We start from the raw sequence: 19,693 nt of genomic DNA on the forward strand, positions 1-19,693 counted from the left end.
GAGGGGGGAAGGCGCTCAGCGCGTTCTCCGCCGCCCTCTCAAGCAGGCCGAGAGGTGGCGGTCGCGCTCCCCTCAGCCGCGCAGCAGGTGGTACGCGCCGGCCCGGACGCTCGGCCTTATTACACACCCCTGTGTGGGTTGGGGTTGGTATGTACCGAGCAGGGTGCCTGAGGCGCGCAGTGCGGCGGCAGCGCAGCTTCCCCCGCCCAGGGCGCGCGGTGGTTCGCGCCTCCTGAGAGGAAGTGGGGGGCGGCCATGGCCGGGGCGGTTTCGGAGGGCCCCGCCGCTCTCCCCCCGGGCCCCGCCGCCGAACCGTAGCTGAGGGCGCTGGGCCGGGGCTTCTCGGCTGAGGTAGGCCCTCGGCGCCGCCCCAGGCCCGCTGTGGGCCTGCTCAGGCGCTCTTGGGCCTCTCGGGCCGCTCTGGAGGGCCCGGGAGCGCAGCCCAGGGCGGGTTTCTACGGCCGCCGGGCTGAGACCCGCACAGTGAGGGGCGGAATTGTTGCCCTGGAAAGCTCCTGAGTTGTTGGCAGCTTTAATGGTTTTAAACAAGAAGAGGGGAGATTCAGACTAGGTATAAGAAAGAAATTCTTCACCCTGGGGCTGGTGGTGGATTGCAGACCAAGTGTTCCTGTGAGGTCAGAAGTTGGGAAGACTTAAAGGAGAAAGAAGTCTCAAGGCGTGGCCGAGGAGATGTTTTACAGTCGCAGGAACCTGCCTTCCTCCAGTGGGGCTCCAGCCTTTTGGGGAGGAGAGAGAAGCACATGGTGGTTCCTGGGCTTTCCCCATGGGACAGGGATGGTGTCTGGTCCATAATTTCCCTGCTGAGTGTAACTGGCCTCGGTAGCACTGGCTGGTTTGCTCCCGCCACACTGGAGGTCCCTCAGCTCTGCCCCCGTGTGACGTGGGTGCTGAAGGAAACCATCCGGTTCTCCAGGAGCGGTGGGTGGCTGGGACGAGCTCAACCACCGACACGGTCCCGGCAGAAATGGTTGTGGGGACATGACTCCAAGGCACAATGTGTGTCTTGGTGCTCAAGAGTTGGTTGATGTTGAAGGGGCCAATAAGAAAGAGATGGACAGACTTTTCAGCAGCGCCTGTTGCAACAGGAGAAGGGGTGATGGTTTTAAACTAAAAGAGGGAGATTCAGGCTGGACATGAGGAAGAAATTGTTGTCCTGAGGGTGGTGAGAGCCTGGCCCAGGTTGGCCAGAGAAGTGGTGGCTGAACCATCCCTGGAGACATCCCAGGCCAGGCTGGACGGGGCTCTGAGCACCCTGAGCTGGTGAAGATGTCCCTGTCATGGCAGGGGTGGCACTGGGTGGGCTTTGAGGTCCCTTCCAACTCAAACAATTCTTTGGTTCTGCAGGTGTTCCTGTGCTTCAAAGAAGAAAACTATGCTGCCTTAAATTAGAATTGCTAGTTTAGGGCAGGTTTAGATACTCTTCTTGAGGTAAGCAGTCACTGAAAACTTTGCCAAAGGCAGTTCAAATCAGGGCTTCTTCAAACACTGGGGGTTTGACCTTTTTCAAAGAGACTTGTGGAAAATGCTGAGAGGTTTTATCCTTTTTAGGAATCCCATTCTGCCACCTCTAATGAGAACTTAACACGAGAGGCTCAGCTGGGCATGGTGTGATGTTGCACATGTGTTGATACTTTCATGGGTTCTGTGTGGCATTTTTATTAAATCTGTATTTTTATGAATAAGAAATTTGTGAAAATATAGTTCAAAATAATATAATGGAAATTGATAAGAATTCAAAGGAATCGTAATTTTAAACTCCCTGCTTCTTGCTTTTTTATTTAGATAATACTAGCTGCGTTTAATAGAGCTTGACTTAAACCAACAGACTACCTTAAACATGAATTTCATACCATATCTTTGTGTCTCCTGCCCTCCCTCACACCAGACTGTGCCCTCCTGCCTCAGCGTGGCAGCAGTGACTGTCACGGTCCCTCTGCCCCACGTGGTTTGGGGTCAGATTTAGGATTCAGTGCTGGAAATGGTGAGAGAAGGGAGGGGGAAAAGACCAGAACAGGAAAGCTGAAAACTGACCCGATGTTAAACTTTACTGTGACTTCAACTGAACTCAAGTGTAATGTGTAACACTTAGTTTTCAATAAAATGGTAAAACCCATGTCAAAGTGTGTTGTATGTTTTTTGGTTTTGGGCATATGGTATGTAGTGATCTTTTTATACCTACTCAAAAGTGTTTGGTGTGGAAGAAGGAGCTAATTGGTTATAGCAAGATAAAAATTGTACAGTATTTGCAAACCTTGTCTTTTCTATACATGCAGATTTCTTTTGCTGATTACACGGTGTTCACGAGGCAGCTCATTCAGCAAACCACTGAATAGGGGTCTCAAAAGAGACCAGCCATGTTGGTTTGACATGGAGAGTTCTCCCTGTGGGCTACTGGAATAGCTGGAAGCCTTTAGGATGGGGTTTAGAGTTATTTTTTCTTTTATTTTTTTTCGGAGGATTGGGAGGAATGGATGTTGCCAGCGGTACCTGCAGCGTGTGCGTGAGCCAGGGAATCACTGAATAATTGTGAAATCCCAGCAGTTGGTACATACGGCCATTATAATAATGGTGTCATTGATTTAGGTGCTGCGATAGTTGCTGAAATGTGTACTTAAAGTAGGATACACTCTTTAGACAAAATGCTCTGGGTCTAGAGAAAACAAAGGAACCTAATATGAATGCACTAGTGAAATATCATATGTAAGAAATCGTTTCATGTGGCTTTAATGCTCAAATGAGCATTAGAGAGTAAGATTTTTTAGAACTGAAAAACTAGTGCTGTTTTCCTGACCCAGTCGTGCATGGAGTGGTTTTCTTCAGCAGATTTTGCGGAGATAATGCACCGCTAAAACAAGAGTTAAAAGTTAACAACTGGAGTAAAAAACTTCTGCCAATACCTTGTGTAGCAACTAAAAGTGCAGGGACCTGCTTCCTTGCCAGAGTTCGTTTATTTCACGGAGGTCATGTTTACTCTTTCTGTTGCTACTATGTAACCATTGCAGCTGGGACCCCCTATAAATGCCAATCTTGTAGCATATTTTTGCTACTATGTAACTATTGTAACCACAGTTTCCTTTAAATGCCAAACTTGTAGCATATTTTTGCTACTATGTAACCATTGTAACTGGCACTTCCCATAAATGCCAAACTTGGAGCATGTTTTTCTTTCCCATGAATTACACTGAGCAGTGTGTGTTGCATTGTCTTCTCCTTTGAAGATAATAGATATTTGGGGAATGTGGCTTTTATTTTTGTGCCTGTGTGATATTCTCCGACTCCCACCCCCCTGTGTTATTATGAAGCGCTGTTAATTCTGCCCTTTGAGGGTGCGGACACTTAAACTGAGTTTCTGCGGTGAGACAGGAACCAGAACTGGTTCCCAGTTTGGGGCCAGTACAGCTCCAGGTTGGTTGGGGTGAGGGCAGGAGGAGCCTGGACAGACCTCCTTTTCTAAATTTTAAGTATATTACAGTTTTCTGATGGTGGCATTGAGCGAGTAACTTTTGCCTTTTACTTTTCCCCTTTCTCGGATTGTGGGATCAAGGACAATTTCTTTGTGAATATCCACTGTAGTTCTTGGCTTGTGGAGAAGGGATGAAAACCACAATCAGCTTGTATACTTTATATTCAGTGCTGTGTGTGTTTGTGCATATGTACATGGAAGAATGCATTACATGTTATGATTTTACATTGTTCAGTATAAAAAATAAGGGTGTTGTGATGGGAAATTAATTTGGTATCTGTGTGTGTGAATGTTTTCTGTTGGGTTGTGTATTTCTCACCAGTGCTAGAGAAGAAATCTGCTTTTACCCTGTTTGTAGACATTGATTCTCGCATGTTTAAAGGTTTGTTACAAACAGGGCAGAAATCCTCCAAACATTGTAACAATATTAAAGCAGAGTGGGCAGCGCTTTTGCTGTTTCCAGTTGTGCCACTTCAGGTTGGAGACACTGATCTGGGAGAAAAAGCTCCTCAACAACAGTTTTATAAAATTCCTATCTTGAAATTAGAATAAAACTATCAACCATAATCCTAGCACCTCTGGCAGAGTCCAAATTAAGAGTCTCTAAATACATAAGCACTAAAAGGCCTTTACTTTGTCAGGGTTTTCTGCCATGATGGAATTAAACTTTTAAATCTCAGATCTGCTGCCTAAAATAAGGCTGAATCAAGTGATTTCCCCACCAAGGTTTTAACTGTTTGCACTGTTTTTAATATATTTTGATATAGCACATACCTTTAACCCTTTGTTCTTGGTCCTGCAGGCAAGTCCCCTGCCACTACATCTGTGTTTTGAAGTTTAGAATTTGTAGGAAGCTGAGGGGAGTTTCTTTTACAACAGAACAATAGCGCTACTAGGTAGAGTACATTTAGATCCACAGTGGGCTTTTATTGTTGTTCTTAGAAACGCACTTAAGCTTTTAATGTGTAAATACAAAATGACGCTCCGATGTTTCTCCGCCCCCTGTTGGTCCGTGTGGTTGTCGTCCGGAACAGCTCCGTGTGCTGGCCAGCAGGGTGAGGGCTTGGACACGGAATGTGCTCCCACACTGAATCAAAAAGGCAACATCAGTGAAGCTTTTCAGTGTGTCTGTCTTGGCATTCAGTTAATACATCAGGAGCAGGTTGTTAAGGGAAAAAAACAAATATAGTTATGTATATATGTGTGTATATATATATACACATATATTTTTGTTTTTTCTTCTTATTATTTTTATTTCAAGTGCCATTTAGAGTTCTGTCCTGCCTCATATGCACCAGCAAAATATTTTCAAATGTTGGCATATTAAGCAAAGAGTGAGTGGGTCTGGAAGGCAGTGTTGCCTTAGCAACTACTGTCTTAGTTTCTGGATAGATTAGAACTATCGGTGTCTAACATGTTGAGTTAAAGAAATCTCCCTGGACCTTTCAAAAATGGGTGAGATTGTATTCTACATGAAGCCGGTTATGGTTTTGTCTGCTGGTGCGCCTGATTATTTCACAACAGATGTGCTTTAAGTTATACAGAAGGTTTTGTGTTGTTTATTTTCCATTAGAGCTTCATAAGTTATTCAAGAATCAAATTGATTTTGTTTTTTACAAGTACAGTTTTGATCTTGTGGTGAGGGGGGTTGGTTTGGTTGTTGTTGGCTTTTGTTTGGTTGGTTTGGGGGTTTTTTGGGTTTTGGTTCCTTGGAAGGAGTCCCAGGGCTGTCTGAGATATCCTAGTTAGACCCATTCAGCACGTTACCCTGGTTTCTTTTGGAAACATCCATAGGGAGCTTTTTCCCATGTTCCAAATGTATTCTTTACAGCTTATTTCTTCCTTTGAATAACTTCACTGAATTTTCACTCTTTAAGAAAAACGTATTTGAATTTTCCAGTCTGTGTTTTGCTTTATAAATGGTGGGGTTGTATTTTGTGCTGGGTGCTATAGTATCATAGCACATTTTCAGTATTTTCTGCTCCCACTTGCACCGTCACCATGAAAAACATCAGACCAAGAGCAGGCTGGGTTCACATCAGTCTGATATGGGCAAAAATCATACAAGTACGTAGAACTATTTATCCTGAACAAAAGTCTAAAGCTGAGAATGATTTCTCGGGTTCTGGGGAAATGAGCCGAGTCCCGAGTTCTCTGTCGGCTCAGGAAGGGAAGAGCTTGGGAGTCGGGTGCCAAGAGAGAAACACATCCAGGCCCAGTGCTGAACAAAGTCAAGGCAAAATACAAAGCAAAAATATGGGACAATAAATATATATATATATGTATTAATCTTGAGTGGCTTCTGGCTCTGAGTGTTATACCCAAGGGAATTCTCACTCTGAGATGGATAATTTCAGATTCCCAGATCTTGTGCAGTAAATGTTGAACTTTGTCCACCTGATTTGCTTTTTAGTAGAACCTCAGTCAAAATTTGATGCAAGCACTAATTACTGATTTTGATCAAGCTAATAAGGGATTTTATGCTAAATAATTGCGTATCCCACTTTATTGTGTTCATATGCTCGCTTTTTTTCATAAAAATCATGCGATGAAACATAGATCAGTAATGCTTGTTGCTTGATCCTACTGCTGTATCGCTGATGAATTCATGGATTTAAGACAAATAATCCGTATTTCATTACTAGCAAGTGCTAGAAATAAAAATGTACTCTGGACTATTGGTTGAAAAACAAATCCTGAAGTCATAAGAGAGGATTAAAGATGGAAAAAAAATCTCTCAAGAGAAATGTTAAAAACCAAAGAGAGTAATGACATCTGCTTAATAGCATCCAGCCCTCTCAGCCAACAGTTAGGAACCTTTGAAGTCTTTAAATATAGGAAATAAAAGCGGGGGGGAAAAGGCAATGCATGAGAAAAATCAGAATAAAATAACAGTGCAGGTTATCGGAAATGTTTCTTTTCGACATCGGGAGCTTTGAAGCCTGTCTGAAATGTGTTCCAAAGACACTAATGAAGCTAAAGATAAAAGCCTGGGGATAAAGCTTAAAGGGCACGAGAGCCGCATTAATTCACAAACAAGGGTAGCGGTAGGAAGAGAAATCTTATAATGCCTGGGCATTCTCCCTGTGCCTTTCTCCTCAGGACCCCTGGCAGCAGGAGGGGGGTAGTTGAGACAAAAAACAAAACCAGCCTTTCAAGTTAATGTCAAGTGTGATGGAAAAGTCACAACAACCCCCCCTAACAGTTTGTATTTGGAAATCATAGTGCAAATGCAGCTCGCTCCATACCCAAGTGTGGCCTGTCCTTCAGGAGGGCAAATACATTCTTTCAGAATCTTCCAAAATGCCTTTTTTTTTTCCCTTCTTCCCCAAATTTGCTGTCTTAAACACCTCATTTCACTTCTGGAATATGTTTCTTAGGGAAACTTCTTAATGCATTGAGAAAGGGATCAATTTGCTGTGACGCAGGGAGTTGTCTCTGCAGGTAATGGCTTGCTGTGAATTTAAGCTTGAAAATGCAGGTAAATGGAACTGCGCCATGCGGGGAATGTTGTTCATCAGGCTGCTGATGGAAATGTGGTTCTGCTTTGAACTTAAATGGCTCAACACAGAATGAGTATTATAAGTATATATATATCAGTATATATAAGGAGAATAAATAATATTATGAACAGTTGAATTTTGGTCTAATGGGTCATGGAAAGTAGGCTTTACCATCCATAATACTGTTGCATAAAAATGAGCTTAATCTTATTTTCAGTTCCATTCACCTCCTGGAATGGTGTTTCCCATGACGGTCAATGTGAAAGTCATTGGTTGCCACTGAGATTTTTTTGTGGAAGTTGGGATGAAGTGGTTAAAGATGTAAAGTCAGAGCGGCGATGTTCCATGAATGAGATGTCGTCCAGCAGGAGGGTCTGTCAGGGGGTTTAGCTCAATCTTCTGCTGTCACTTGGCAGCGAGTCCTGTTCTGAGTCCACTGTGAGGAAAGGTCCAGGCTCACCTTTGGGAACAAAAGTCCCCGAGACTACAGCTGACTCAACGTTTAGGAGAAGCCATCCTGTTTAATGGTGGGTGTTTTCTAATCTGCTGCTTAATTCTGTGAATAATAGGATGGGAGGAACAAAAGAACTAAAGTGAATGTGTTAATCTAGTGTTGAACGTGGGCAATAAGCAGGTTCCTCTGGCCGTGTCCCAGCCTGGGCAGAGCCCTGTCCCAGAGGTGCGGGGACGTTCTCCACAGATGCTCAAACCAGCTTTTTAGTTACACTAGAATATTCCCACAGAATAAAATAGCATGGAAGCTGAAAATCTATTTACCAATAATCCATTTGAAAGAAGCCAGCACCTCCCATTTGGTCATCCTGCCACCTTTCCATTTGGCTTAAAACAACTTGAACAATGACTTCATTTTTCAGTATTTCATCTGACTTTGACCTAGATGTTTGCCACGCCACCCCTTGCCATAGGGACTGTTTTAGAAAGAACTTCAGCTTGCATTGTTTTAAAGTTGTTTTGCTTATTTTCCCCCACCGTGTTCAAGCGTTCTGGTGATCTGCACAGTGTGTGATGGAAAACGAAATCGGTCTGACAGCACCAAATGTTATCTGCACACCTGCTTGCTTTTGGCACCGTTCAGCAGCTTTGCTGCTCTTCCTAACGCACGGTGAAAAAGTCTGTTAGAAGCAACTTTTTAAATGACACCAACAATTAAAAATTAAAAATTTTAGGCAAATTTTCAGGTTGTCCTGCTGGTTTGGCACTTCCCACTGGTTTGCCGTCAGCCTGGGCAGCGTGGAGAGCAGAACAGCCCGTCCCATCCCAACGCTTTCTGTATTTTCATGGGGAATAAAACCCCACGGGGTGTCACCTTGTTCAAAATCTGGGTTTGGAGATGTGTGTGAGGGTGACTTGAGGCCAGGGATTTCCTGGTGACCGGCTGCTTCTGCAGATGGGCAAAGGTGGCAAATCAAAGCCTACCGTCATCATTAAGAAACTTAATTAGGCATTTTGTTATGCTTATGGAGTTAACCATGATTGTGGAAGAGTTCTTGAAGAATTTTCAGTTTTTGGAAGTGTGTTTAAAGGCGTTGAGTATAAATTGAAAAATTATATGCAGAACGCAAATAAAATATGCTGTATTTAAATTTTGGCAGTGTCTATGCGGTTGAGCTGCGCCTAAGTTCTGCAGCGATGCTGTCCATTTCCATTGTTTCCCTCTTGCTTCTTAAATGATCCCAGTTTGAGAGACTTCTCGTGTATTTTCAGAAAGCTGTCATACAATCAGCTGCAGTACGAACGCCCTTGAACCCCTTTGGAGGAAGGGGGGTCCCCAGGGGCTGCTGCAGCAGGACCAGGACCAGCTCTGCGCTGGGTTTGTCCTTCAGGACGAGCAGCCAGGGACCTTGTCTGGCCGGGTTCCTGCATCTCCCAGACCTCTGTGCAGGGGACTGCGGTAACCAGTCATTCCTACAAGAACAGGGGGTATAGCTGTTCCAGCCCCAGTGGATGGCAAATATGGCAATGATACTATTTTTCCCCTAGTATTTATAGCATTAAAATAGCTGGTTTAGACCAGAGTGAAGTCAACAGCAGCTGTAACAGTGATCCGATCGCGGTGTGTGGGCTCCGGCACTTGTAAAGTCAGAGATAAGCTGCTTCCTGTTGTTATCCTCAATTGCATTCTGGTTTCAGGACTCTTACTTTTGCACTGGTGCACTGTTTTTAAACTCAAAAAGTTTTCCTGACCAGAACTTCTCCCTGAATCCCACAGCAAAGAATTTGGGGCTTAAATGTGTCTGATGCAATTATTTCTGCGCTATTGTCATCACCGTACAGCAGGGCCACGAGCAGCGCTGATTGCGTATCACGGCTATTGTTTCTGCTGCAGGACCTTGAAGAGAATACGTTATAAATAAACATCTAAAATTCGTCTGGAGTCACAGCATAAGATTGCATGGAAGGTTGGATCCTGCCCATGTTATATAGAGATGGCTGCAAACGGCTTTTGGCCGTGTCTCTGGATTGGAGAGCTGAAATGATTGCAAATTGTCCATTTCAATAGGGATCCTACAGCTGTCTGGAAGACAGTGGAAAGAGTTTAATTAATATTTGTTCTTGTCAATGAGCTGCTCGGGTTTTCATGCAAGGTTCTCTTCTTTTGTGCTTTTTTTGGTCAAATTTTATTTTAAATTTGTTTGCTATACTACATAGCAGCTTCAGTGGAAACATGAGCATCTGCCAATGAGAAGCTTAAATTTAGAGCATATTGTAAAATCTGAGAGCACTTTTCTGTTAGGATGAGAATGTTTGCAGTGTTTCTCTCTCCCAGTGCTGCTATGGGATGCTTTAAAACAATAATCCCATACGTTTCCATTTTGAAGCGCTTCCGTGCCCGGCTGCTCCTGCTTGGCTCCTGGGTGCACCCTGAGCAGTGACCGCAGCAATTCCCATCAGCTGGAGCAACCAAACTCATTTCCGAACTCCTAATCCCACAAAGCCTTCAGATGATGGCTGTTTTAGCTTCATCACTGATAAAACCGGGCCTGTGAGACAAAGCCGTTGGCTGTTTCTCCTCAGTTCTGTTCCCCATCATCACCCAGAAGAGACTTTTGGAGCCCACTGAGGAGCTTTGGTGGAACTGGAGGGATTGAGCTGGCAAAGAAAAGGGGGTGGCAGAAGAGATTATATTTTTTCCTCATCTCCAAGGAAAAGCTGTTGGTTGAACACACTTGTTGTTGCACAACAAAAAATCCATGTGGGAAATGTTATGAATGCCCAAGCATTGGAAAACATCAGAGTTAGTCCTTGGTTACGCACATGTATCTGTCTGTATCTATATATATACATTTATATATATATATATATATATATATATATGAAGGGGACAGGCTTTTTAACAGGGTCGGTTGTGACAGGACAAGGGGTGATGGTTTTAAACTAAAGAAGGGAGATTCATGAGGAAGAAATTGTTGCCCTGAGGGTGGTGAGAGCCTGGCCCAGGTTGGCCAGAGAGGTGGTGGCTGAACCATCCCTGAGACATCCCAGGCCAGGCTGGACGGGGCTCTGAGCACCCTGAGCTGCTGAAGATGTCCCTGCTCATTCTGATTCCCTTTTGCAGGGAAAGGATATCTTTTCTGTATCATTAGTGCTATGGCAGCCCCGTGCGGCGGCTGCTCTTGTGTTTTGTGGTACCCGACGCGGCTGGTGTGGTGACTCAACGACATTCGGTGACACTTCTTTGAAGATGCTCCCAAAGCCCAACAACAGAGGTTGGTGTATTAAATAATAATTTCATTGCTCTTGTTTAAATTATACGTGATAGAAATCAGCAGTTTTTAGTTCATACAGTCAAGTACTCAGGCTCTCTGGTATTTGTACAGCACTCTGGGTTTTTTCCACCTACCACTGCAAGGAAGAAGTTATTGAAGCATTTCTATTGGATTCAGAGAAATGTAAAAATCAGATCAAAGGAATTATAAGTTACTCTTTCCTACGATTTTCTAAGCAATCTCACTCTTCAGTGTAAACTACTTGATGTTGTATTTACCTGCAAGGATTGCAGCTCTGTGCAGTGTTACTGAATATACCCAAATATTTGTGCTAAGAATAGAAGATTTGGATGAAGAGACAAAGGCTGACAATGCTGCTCTGTTCTTGTACGCTTAAATCTGATAGATATTCATGTGTTTGAGAATTTGTTGGCAGATGTTCCTATTGAAAATCTGCAGAAGTATCTATTACGGTTTTTCTGTCTTTGCAAACTGTATATTTCCTGCAGCATTTTACCTGGGCTTTTAAGAAGATCAAGTCTGCCAATCAGATCAGATATGGTGCGGTGAGAGATGATGGAATTCGCTTTGTCTCACTTAATTTACTTAATATATTCTATCAGAAAAAAAATCAGTTTTAGACAAATGTAACCTTGTTGTATGTTAGAACTGAAATAGTGAAGAAACATTAATTTCTAAGTAAATTTATATGATTTCAAAGTCCATACTCTTGAGAATGATCAGTCTTGATATTTAATTGGACAAGTGTTGCGACAGTTGACTGTATGTGTTTCTGTACGAAAAGCACATGTATATGGAATCAAATCTTCATTATGTAAACTGCTGGTGTCACATGCAGTATTTTCCTGTTTTGTTTTGCACCACACAGAAAATACTATAGATCTAAATACTTTGTTAACAACGTGCATTTTCTGACCTGTGTGGTTGCGGAGTATTGTGGGTCTGTTTGTAAATACCTTCTCAAACACTGTTGGCAAGAGGAACAGTTTGGCCTTTCCACCCTGTGTTCCTTAACCACCTGAACTTCATTGGTGGGTTTTATTTGGTGGTTTTTTGTTTGTGGTTGTTGGGGCTTTGTTGCTTTGTTTTTATAATTCAAGCCCATGATTCTTCTGTTCTCTGCTGTTCAGAATCGTGTCTGTGTACACAGCCCCGTAATCGAGGCAGCGGTTTTTCTGGGTTATAGAAAGTCTAATGTAATTCTCTTCAGCTTGTGCACGTAAAGCGGTCTCCTTAAATTGCGTTACATGGGAAATGAAATCTCTTAATTAAAATGGCTGTATGAAACAGGATAGATATGTCTGTGATGCAGTGTGTGCCATAGGTGGGTGGGTTTGGAAGGCTTTATGTTTGTTTCAATGCATTCTCCCGTGTGCTGTTTCTGATGCAGCTACTGAAGGATGCAGCTCACGAGTGACTTCACACCTGGGTGTAGCAGCCAAACCTCAGGCAGGCTGGAGTTGCAATGTGCTCCTGGACCTGCCCACAACGGGGATTAAAGACAGCTCATTGTTACTTCTCAGATCTGCTTGTCAGCAGCTAAAATGTCCAGTGCCCATCCAGTTTGGTGTTAAAACTCCAGTCAGAAGATCCTGGAGTTCTTCTGAGCTCCTTGGGATGTGGAGGCGGGACCTGCTGAGCCCTGGATATTTGCAATCAGAGAATCACAGGATGGTTTGGGTTGAAGGGCCCTTCCCAGCTCCCCCAGTGCCCCCCCTGCCATGAGCAGGGACATCTGCACCACCTCAGGTTGCTCAAAGCCCCGTCCAGCCTGGCCTGGGGTGTCTCCATCCCTGGAGACCAATGCAAATGACTGTAACAAATGATGCAAACACCTCACCTGCTGCTTCTGCTGCATCTCGCCCTATTGCCCACGTAAGAGAGATAAATGTGAGGTCAGGTAAACCCTGTAACTCGTGGTTAGATGTGGTGCAGGCATCTCTGTTGGGGTCCTGCCCATGTTCAGAGCCCCAGCACCTCTCCATGTCCTGCTCCCCAAAGTGTTTCTGGCAGAATGGGCGTGGACGTGCACTCTTTGAGCATCAGACGTTTTCCTTGTCTCATGAAAACCTCAGAAGGAAGCGAGATCTCTATATAATGTATTTATACCTTCCTTTGTAGCATCCACAACCTCTTAGTGCCACATGAAACAGGTGTGCTCCTTCCCTTAGTGCCTTTCAGTGTCTGTTTGGATTCCCATTGTCCCTGTCCAGCAAGGCCCAGTTCCTCCAAAGGACAAATAGTTTTGATTGGCAGAGACAGCGTTGGCCAAAAGTGCCCTGTTGTCTTGTAAACTTATCTCCACTACATGCTGCTGCTTTAAAGTTCAAGAAAGAACAATAAAAAGAGCACAGATGAAATGGACTTGATTAGTATCATTGTGTAATGAGGTGGTTGATCTGGAAAAGAAGCTTTATTGAAAATGCAGCAGCACAGAAGGGTAAATTGCCACGCTATGAAGAGTGTGCTGGATTTTTGCTTTTATTAAAGTGTGTGGGCAGGGATCACAGTTGTATCGGCTGACGCTCACTGGAGACAGGCTGGAGAGTTGGGCGGGGAATAACCTAATGAAATTTAACAAGGAAAAGTGTAGAGTCCTGCATCTGGGCAGGAACAACCCCAGGTTCCAGTATCGGTTGGGAAATTACATATTAGAGAGCAGTGTAGGGGAAAGGGACCTGGGGATCCTGGTGGACAACAGGATGACCATGAGCCAGCACTGTGCCCTTGTGGCCAGGAAGGCCAATGGCATCCTGGGATGTATTAGAAGGGGGGTGGTTAGTAGATCAAGAGAGGTCCTCCTTCCCCTCTACTCTGCCCTGGTGAGACCCCATCTGGAATATTGTGTCCAGTTCTGGGCCCCTCAGTTCAAGAAGGACAGGGAACTGCTGGAGAGGGTCCAGCGTAGGGCAACAAAGATGATTAAGGGAGTGGAGCACCTCCCTTATGAGGAAAGGCTGAGGGAGCTGGGTCTCTTTAGTTTGGAGAAGAGGAGACTGAGGGGTGACCTTATTAATGTTTATAAATATATAAAGGGTGAGTGCCATGAGGATGGAGCCAGGCTCTTCTCGTTGGCAAACAATGATAGGACAAGGGGCAATGGGATCAAGCTGGAACACAAGAGGTTCCACTTAAATTTGAGAAAAAACTTCTTCTCAGTAAGGGTGACAGAACACTGGAACAGGCTGCCCAGGGGGGTTGTGAAGTCTCCTTCTCTGGAGACATTCAAGACCCACCTGGACATGTTCCTGTGCAACCTCACCTAGGCGTTCCTGCTCCAGCAGGGGGATTGGACTAGATGATCTTTTGAGGTCCCTTCCAATCCCAAACATACTGTGATACTGTGATACTGTGATACTGTGAGACGTGAGTTTTCTCTGAACTAGGCTGGTAATCGGGCTCCCTTGCTCCAGCACCCCCGGAAAGCTGTTGTGATCACTTACCCACCCGCACACGGGCTCTGCTGCTCAGCTCGTCATCCGAGTCACGCTCTGTGCTTTACAGGGTAACGTGGAGATGTGCCCAGCAAAGAACGTTTCTTCAAAGATGCGGATGAAAAGCAGCCGTAATCGCAGCAGGTATTTTATGACTGACAGCTCAAATTAAAACATGTATAAAAATACTTTTTCATTAAAAAAAAATACACACCATGACTGTGAAATCTTATGCCAAGTTTTTATGCTTGTTATACAAAGGACTCAAACAAGGTCTATGTTGTTCCTCCTCTGGCTGTTGGTTTGATGGGTGGAAGGACGAACTGCTGCTCCCATTTCAAGTCTCTTGTAACTACCGCTTATTTAAAGAATTCAAAATAAATACATTTTAAAGTTCTTGTGATTTTTGCAGGGCCTGGTTCAATTATTTCAGAAAGTGGTTCTATGAAATAAAATGAATCTTGAAACTTGGCAGGACTGGCAGAGCAGAGGAAAGAGCTGAGCTGCTGCGGGGAGGAAGGTGGTGGTGCTCCCATTATGGTGATGGAGATCAATCTCCATCCTCCTCCATCCTCCTCCATCCTCCTCCATCCTCCTCCATCCTCCTCCATCCTCCTCCATCCTCCTCCATCCTCCTCCATCCTCCTCCATCCTCCTCCTCTCCACGGCATCCAGCAGCAATACAAAGTGAATTACAGCTTGCTGGGGATAGTTCTGTGCATGGTATTTCTCCACCTGTTTCTGTCTAAGCACACAGCAGATCCTTTCTGAGCAGAGGCAGATTTTCTCTAGAGCTTTAAGATTCCTCTCGCTGCCCAGCCTGCTGGAAGCAGATGACAGGGACAGTTGATATGGTCCAGCTCTGTGTCACTGACAGGGTGTTGAGAGGTAATGCAACCATGCTCGGGTGGCTTTATCCCTTCTGACTGCTTTTTTACTCATTTGTGGATTGAAACGTGATCTTTCCACCCTAGTCATCCCATGCAACTTTGTCCTCCTGGACGTGCCCAAAACGTCTTCAGCATTTGCAGGTGAATCACTATTTCTTTATTAGACAGTGTGTGAAATTGTTATCTGTGCTTCCTAGAGCATGTGTAACATCCAGTGGGGTTTTTTTTTAAAGTTTATTTTTAGCTCTTCCAAATAATTCACAGATTTGGATTAAATTTCACTCTGTGTAGCAATTTAAAACAGTTGGTGGATGCTAAACGTCTGTCGCTGAAAACCGTGACCTACAAAAACTGTGTTATAATATCCTAAGCAATGAATTATTCAGATGCTTGCACATATTGTAGATGCAAGAGTGGCTTCGGAAATCCAGACTGAGCTTTTGACTCCGTCATTGGTGCCCTGCTGGCGCTTGGCCTGGGCTGGGCTCAGGGAAGGGCTACGGGAGCCCGACTAAAACCAGGGGTAAAACCAGAGAAAGAAGATGGAGCGGGGGCAGAAATGGTAAAACGGTGATTGTACAGGAGCGATGCTCAAGGGTGTTGCATATGGAGTCTCTGCTCACTATCTCTGATTATAATGGATTTAGGAAAGAGGGTTTTTTGAGAGGGAATAAAAGAATAGCAACTGGAAAAGCAGGTGATGCTGCAGCATTTAGTACACACATTTGCAGCCCCTGCTGACATGGGTACATAAAATGGGATTGAACTTTACACCTGAGGGCCAGTTCTTTACTTGTGAAATATATTAATATATGTTACAAAATGGTAAGAGTTGTAAGTAGACACCTTGGAGCAAGGGAGCTGCTGTGAGGACACCAGATGGGTGCCTGTGTTGGCTTTGCATGAGGAAAGAATCAGCATTTCATAGTGCTGAAGGAGCTGCTTTGTGTATCTCCTAATGGTGACAGGAGAAAAAGTTTCACACTAGTTCTTTCACTAATTAAAACAGACAAAACCAAATCAAATCAAACCCAACCAAACCTGGTTAGGAAGAGGAGTGAGGGCTGGCAGACCTGGGGTCCCGTGTGCTCCTGCAGGGATTCCCAAAACACCTCTGTAGCTGTTCCTGCTGCAGAAACCTTTGTCCTTGATGTATGGAACTGGTACAGCAATTTAAAAAGATTTCTTTAAATAAGCTGTTACCTGCAATGTACTATTTATTTGGCTTTGCAGAACTCACAAATACTACTACCTTTTTTCCTTTCCCCTTCCTTTTTGAAACGGACCCTGTTACTTGCTTCCATTTGCATTTTTTGTAATTGCACCATGTGAAAACAAGCGAATTGTCCTCAAAAGCTGCAGGTAAAACAAGCAATGCTGTTTTAGCAAATTTCTTCATCAATTCAGCTCTCTGCAAGTTCACTGTGAACCAGATGAGAATTCTTTGTCGTTTCAGCCATTCCAAGCAGGTCTTTTCTGTCCTGCTTTGTGAGCAGCGAAATATCCTGTATCTCTATTTCGAGATAGTTGCTGGTTTAGTTTTTAAGCGGTAAGAATGAATTACAGAAATACCCAGCACATCTACTGCAAAAGCTCGAGAACAAATTAAAATCTGTGTGCAAGAACAGAGCTCTTGATGATTTAAGGCAGCAGTGCCCAGTTTTTCTACTGTTTTATTAACTTTTTGTGGCAGTAGTGGGGCAAACTGTGCAAAGGAAGCAGGTGCCTTCAAGCCCAGCCTGCAGCAGCTTTCCTTCTGTGGCTTCGAGTTGATTTGGTCCAAGATAAGGTCTGAAATCACGAGTAAAAAGGAGTTTAAAAGCCCTGCTAAAATACTTCCTTCTTATCTCTTTTTTTAATGATAGCTAAGACAGAATTCTCTTATTAATCTGAAATGAATTTAAAACTGCCTATTTCAGTGGTTAAAATGCATTTTGCTGAGTCTTTTATGCTTTTGGTATGAATAAATAGAAACCTCTATTGTTTGTGGATTTTTACCATTTTTAATGTGAAAAAGTTCGTCTATACCATTGGCATTTAATAAATTCTAGTGCTGATAATTGTACAATTCCATTAAGCAGTACTTTGTGTTGAAATTATAGATATGGGTATTAAATTACTTCCTGAAGGCTGCTCTTCACATAATAATAATAATGGTGTAACTTCTGGTCGCAACAGGCGGGTGAAGTATCCGGTAAGTGCCGAACTGTCCCAGCTCCTGCCCACCCGCTGCTGTCCCCTATGGCTCTGATGGGCTCGGAAGAGCCAGAGAAGGAGGAAAAATCCAGTGTCTGGTGCCACCAGAACGACTGGAAATTTTCTTGAGAAATGGTTAATAAAAAGGTTTTATTTAGTTTCTCTTTGGTCTTGATTGTAGTAAGAGAAATAGGTTTTGTGGCTGAGATTACGAACGTTGTTTGATTTCAACACCGAGCTCCTTGCACCCTTGGTGTGCCAGTATAAATAGGTTTGCTGCTTTGGGAATCGGTGGCAGCGGAAGGAGCGGGGTGGTGTGACTGGTTATTGTGGCTATAATCTCATTTCTTAACAAGTGTTTGAAACTTCCATTTGGGGAGCTCTGTGCAGCAAATTCCTCCATTTAAAGGTAAACCGTTTGTGGGAGAAGCAAAATGAGAAAACACCCTTTTCTCTTCCTTTCTTTCTCATTCTGTGAGAAACTAAACTGCATTTTGTAGTGTTACTTGTGCTCGGTGGCCAGTTGGTTGCTGGGACAGCGGCACACACAGACCCGAGGAGAGCGATGGAGCAATAACCTCATTTAAAGTGCAGCTGTTCTCCAGCACTGAGCTTGGGTTCAAGAGCTGGACCCGCAGTGCTTTTGCTAAATCTCTCTTCTTTTCTTGCAGCCCGACTCTTCTCACTGCTCCTCAGCCCAGATTTGGGGTTCGGTGCCCGAGCAGGGTGAAGCCAAGTCACCCCAAACTCATGGTGCTCCTTCCCCTGCCCTCCAGCATCGCTGGTGGAGCAGCTGAACCATCACAGAAGGGTTTGTGAGCAATATAAAAGCAATCATGTTCTGCTTTTGTCCAGCTGCAAAGTGGCCGAGTCTCATCCGTCATCTAACGGCTCCTTTTTATCCAAATGCCAGCGGCACTTCCACTGCTGTGGTACAAAGATCCATTGAAACAGGTTAAATAAATAGAAAATCGCCATCTGCATACCTCAGTGGCACCATGGCAACCATTTCCTAGTTGCAATTAGGTAGGCTCAGGAGACAATAAGTGTTTATCATTTTAAATGGGGTAAATAAAGACTAATAGTCACCTTTGTGATAATGCTTCCCCTTAAGTCTCCCTTTTTTGCTGGATTAATATTAATGATTTGTATTTAGGAACATGTTGACTTGCAGGTTGGTGGGTTTTATTCAGCTACTCATCTTCTACGTTTTTTTGCCATCTGGTCAGTGTTATTTGTTAAGCACAATTTCAAAAGATATCTACCCAAACCCACCTGATCTACTTGAACGCTACAGCACCGGCCTGGTGCGACAACCTTGAAGCACTCCCCCCGTGCTTAGCAGAACAAAGACCTTCTTATGCCTTAAATCTCTGTTTTTTGCTACTTTGGGAGGAAGGGATAGATGACACCTCATCTTATCTTTCCTGAAGTTTTATGGCCATGAAGGCAGACACCTTGGAAGATAAGGACAATTAACAGTGTTGCTATGAAAGGCCTCATGGCCTAATTGGGATGATAGAGATGAACCATCTGTCGGACAACCAACTACCAGAAGAAACCATGAAACAACAGATACCCCTGACGGGCAAGACAACTCACTTCTGGTCAATACCGTGAACTTTCCCCTAGTTTGAAGACCCCAGACCCATTTCCAGAAGAGTCTTCCTAATTAGCATGAAGAGCGAGCAGAGGGAGGAGACAAACCGCCTTCTCCTATCTCGCATGTAAATGAACTGGGTTATAAAACAACCTCACGTACGATACAGGTTGGTGGCATGTAAATCTTCAACGCGTCCTCCCCTCCAGAGGTCGTCATGGGACCCATGTACCTGTGGAGTGGTGATATCTTACTCTCCCTCTCTGTCTCTCTCTCTTTCTGATACCTTAGTTGTCCTCTTCTCTCTCTCTCTTCCTTTTTCTTAAACATTCTGTATAAGTAATACCATTGTAAGTTCTGCTGCTAAAGTCTTGTTAAGTTTTTCATTATGGTTTACTAATTGTTGCCAATCCACTGTTTTTCAGAAGGGGTTTTGCTGTCAATGTATTGATAAGTTTTGTGGTACTATAACATACTTTTGCCAAGTCACTGATTGCAGTAATTTGTATACCACCACATGCTTTTAGTAAATTCATAATTGGCCCCCCGGAGTGATTGTCATTCGCTTTGAATTGCCGGGCAGAATTACCTGGAGTTAACTCACACCTGCTCTCATCTGTTGAGTTATGGTGCATGTCGCGTTCAGAGTTAACTCGTCCCTCAGCCCATCTGTTGGGACGGGACACCTGGGCACAAAAATCAGCAGCTGTGTGTGAAATACGTGAAGTCAACAGCATACGTCAGTATTAATGGCCATTTCTCCTGATCGTTTCAGAAAAGACTGCATTCTACCTACTGAGCTGGACAGGTGTGATCGTCACAAGAGCTACACCTGGC

The sequence above is a fragment of the Nesoenas mayeri genome (assembly GCF_963082525.1).
Source record: "Nesoenas mayeri genome assembly, chromosome: 6".
Classification (NCBI taxonomy): Eukaryota; Metazoa; Chordata; class Aves; order Columbiformes; family Columbidae; genus Nesoenas; species Nesoenas mayeri.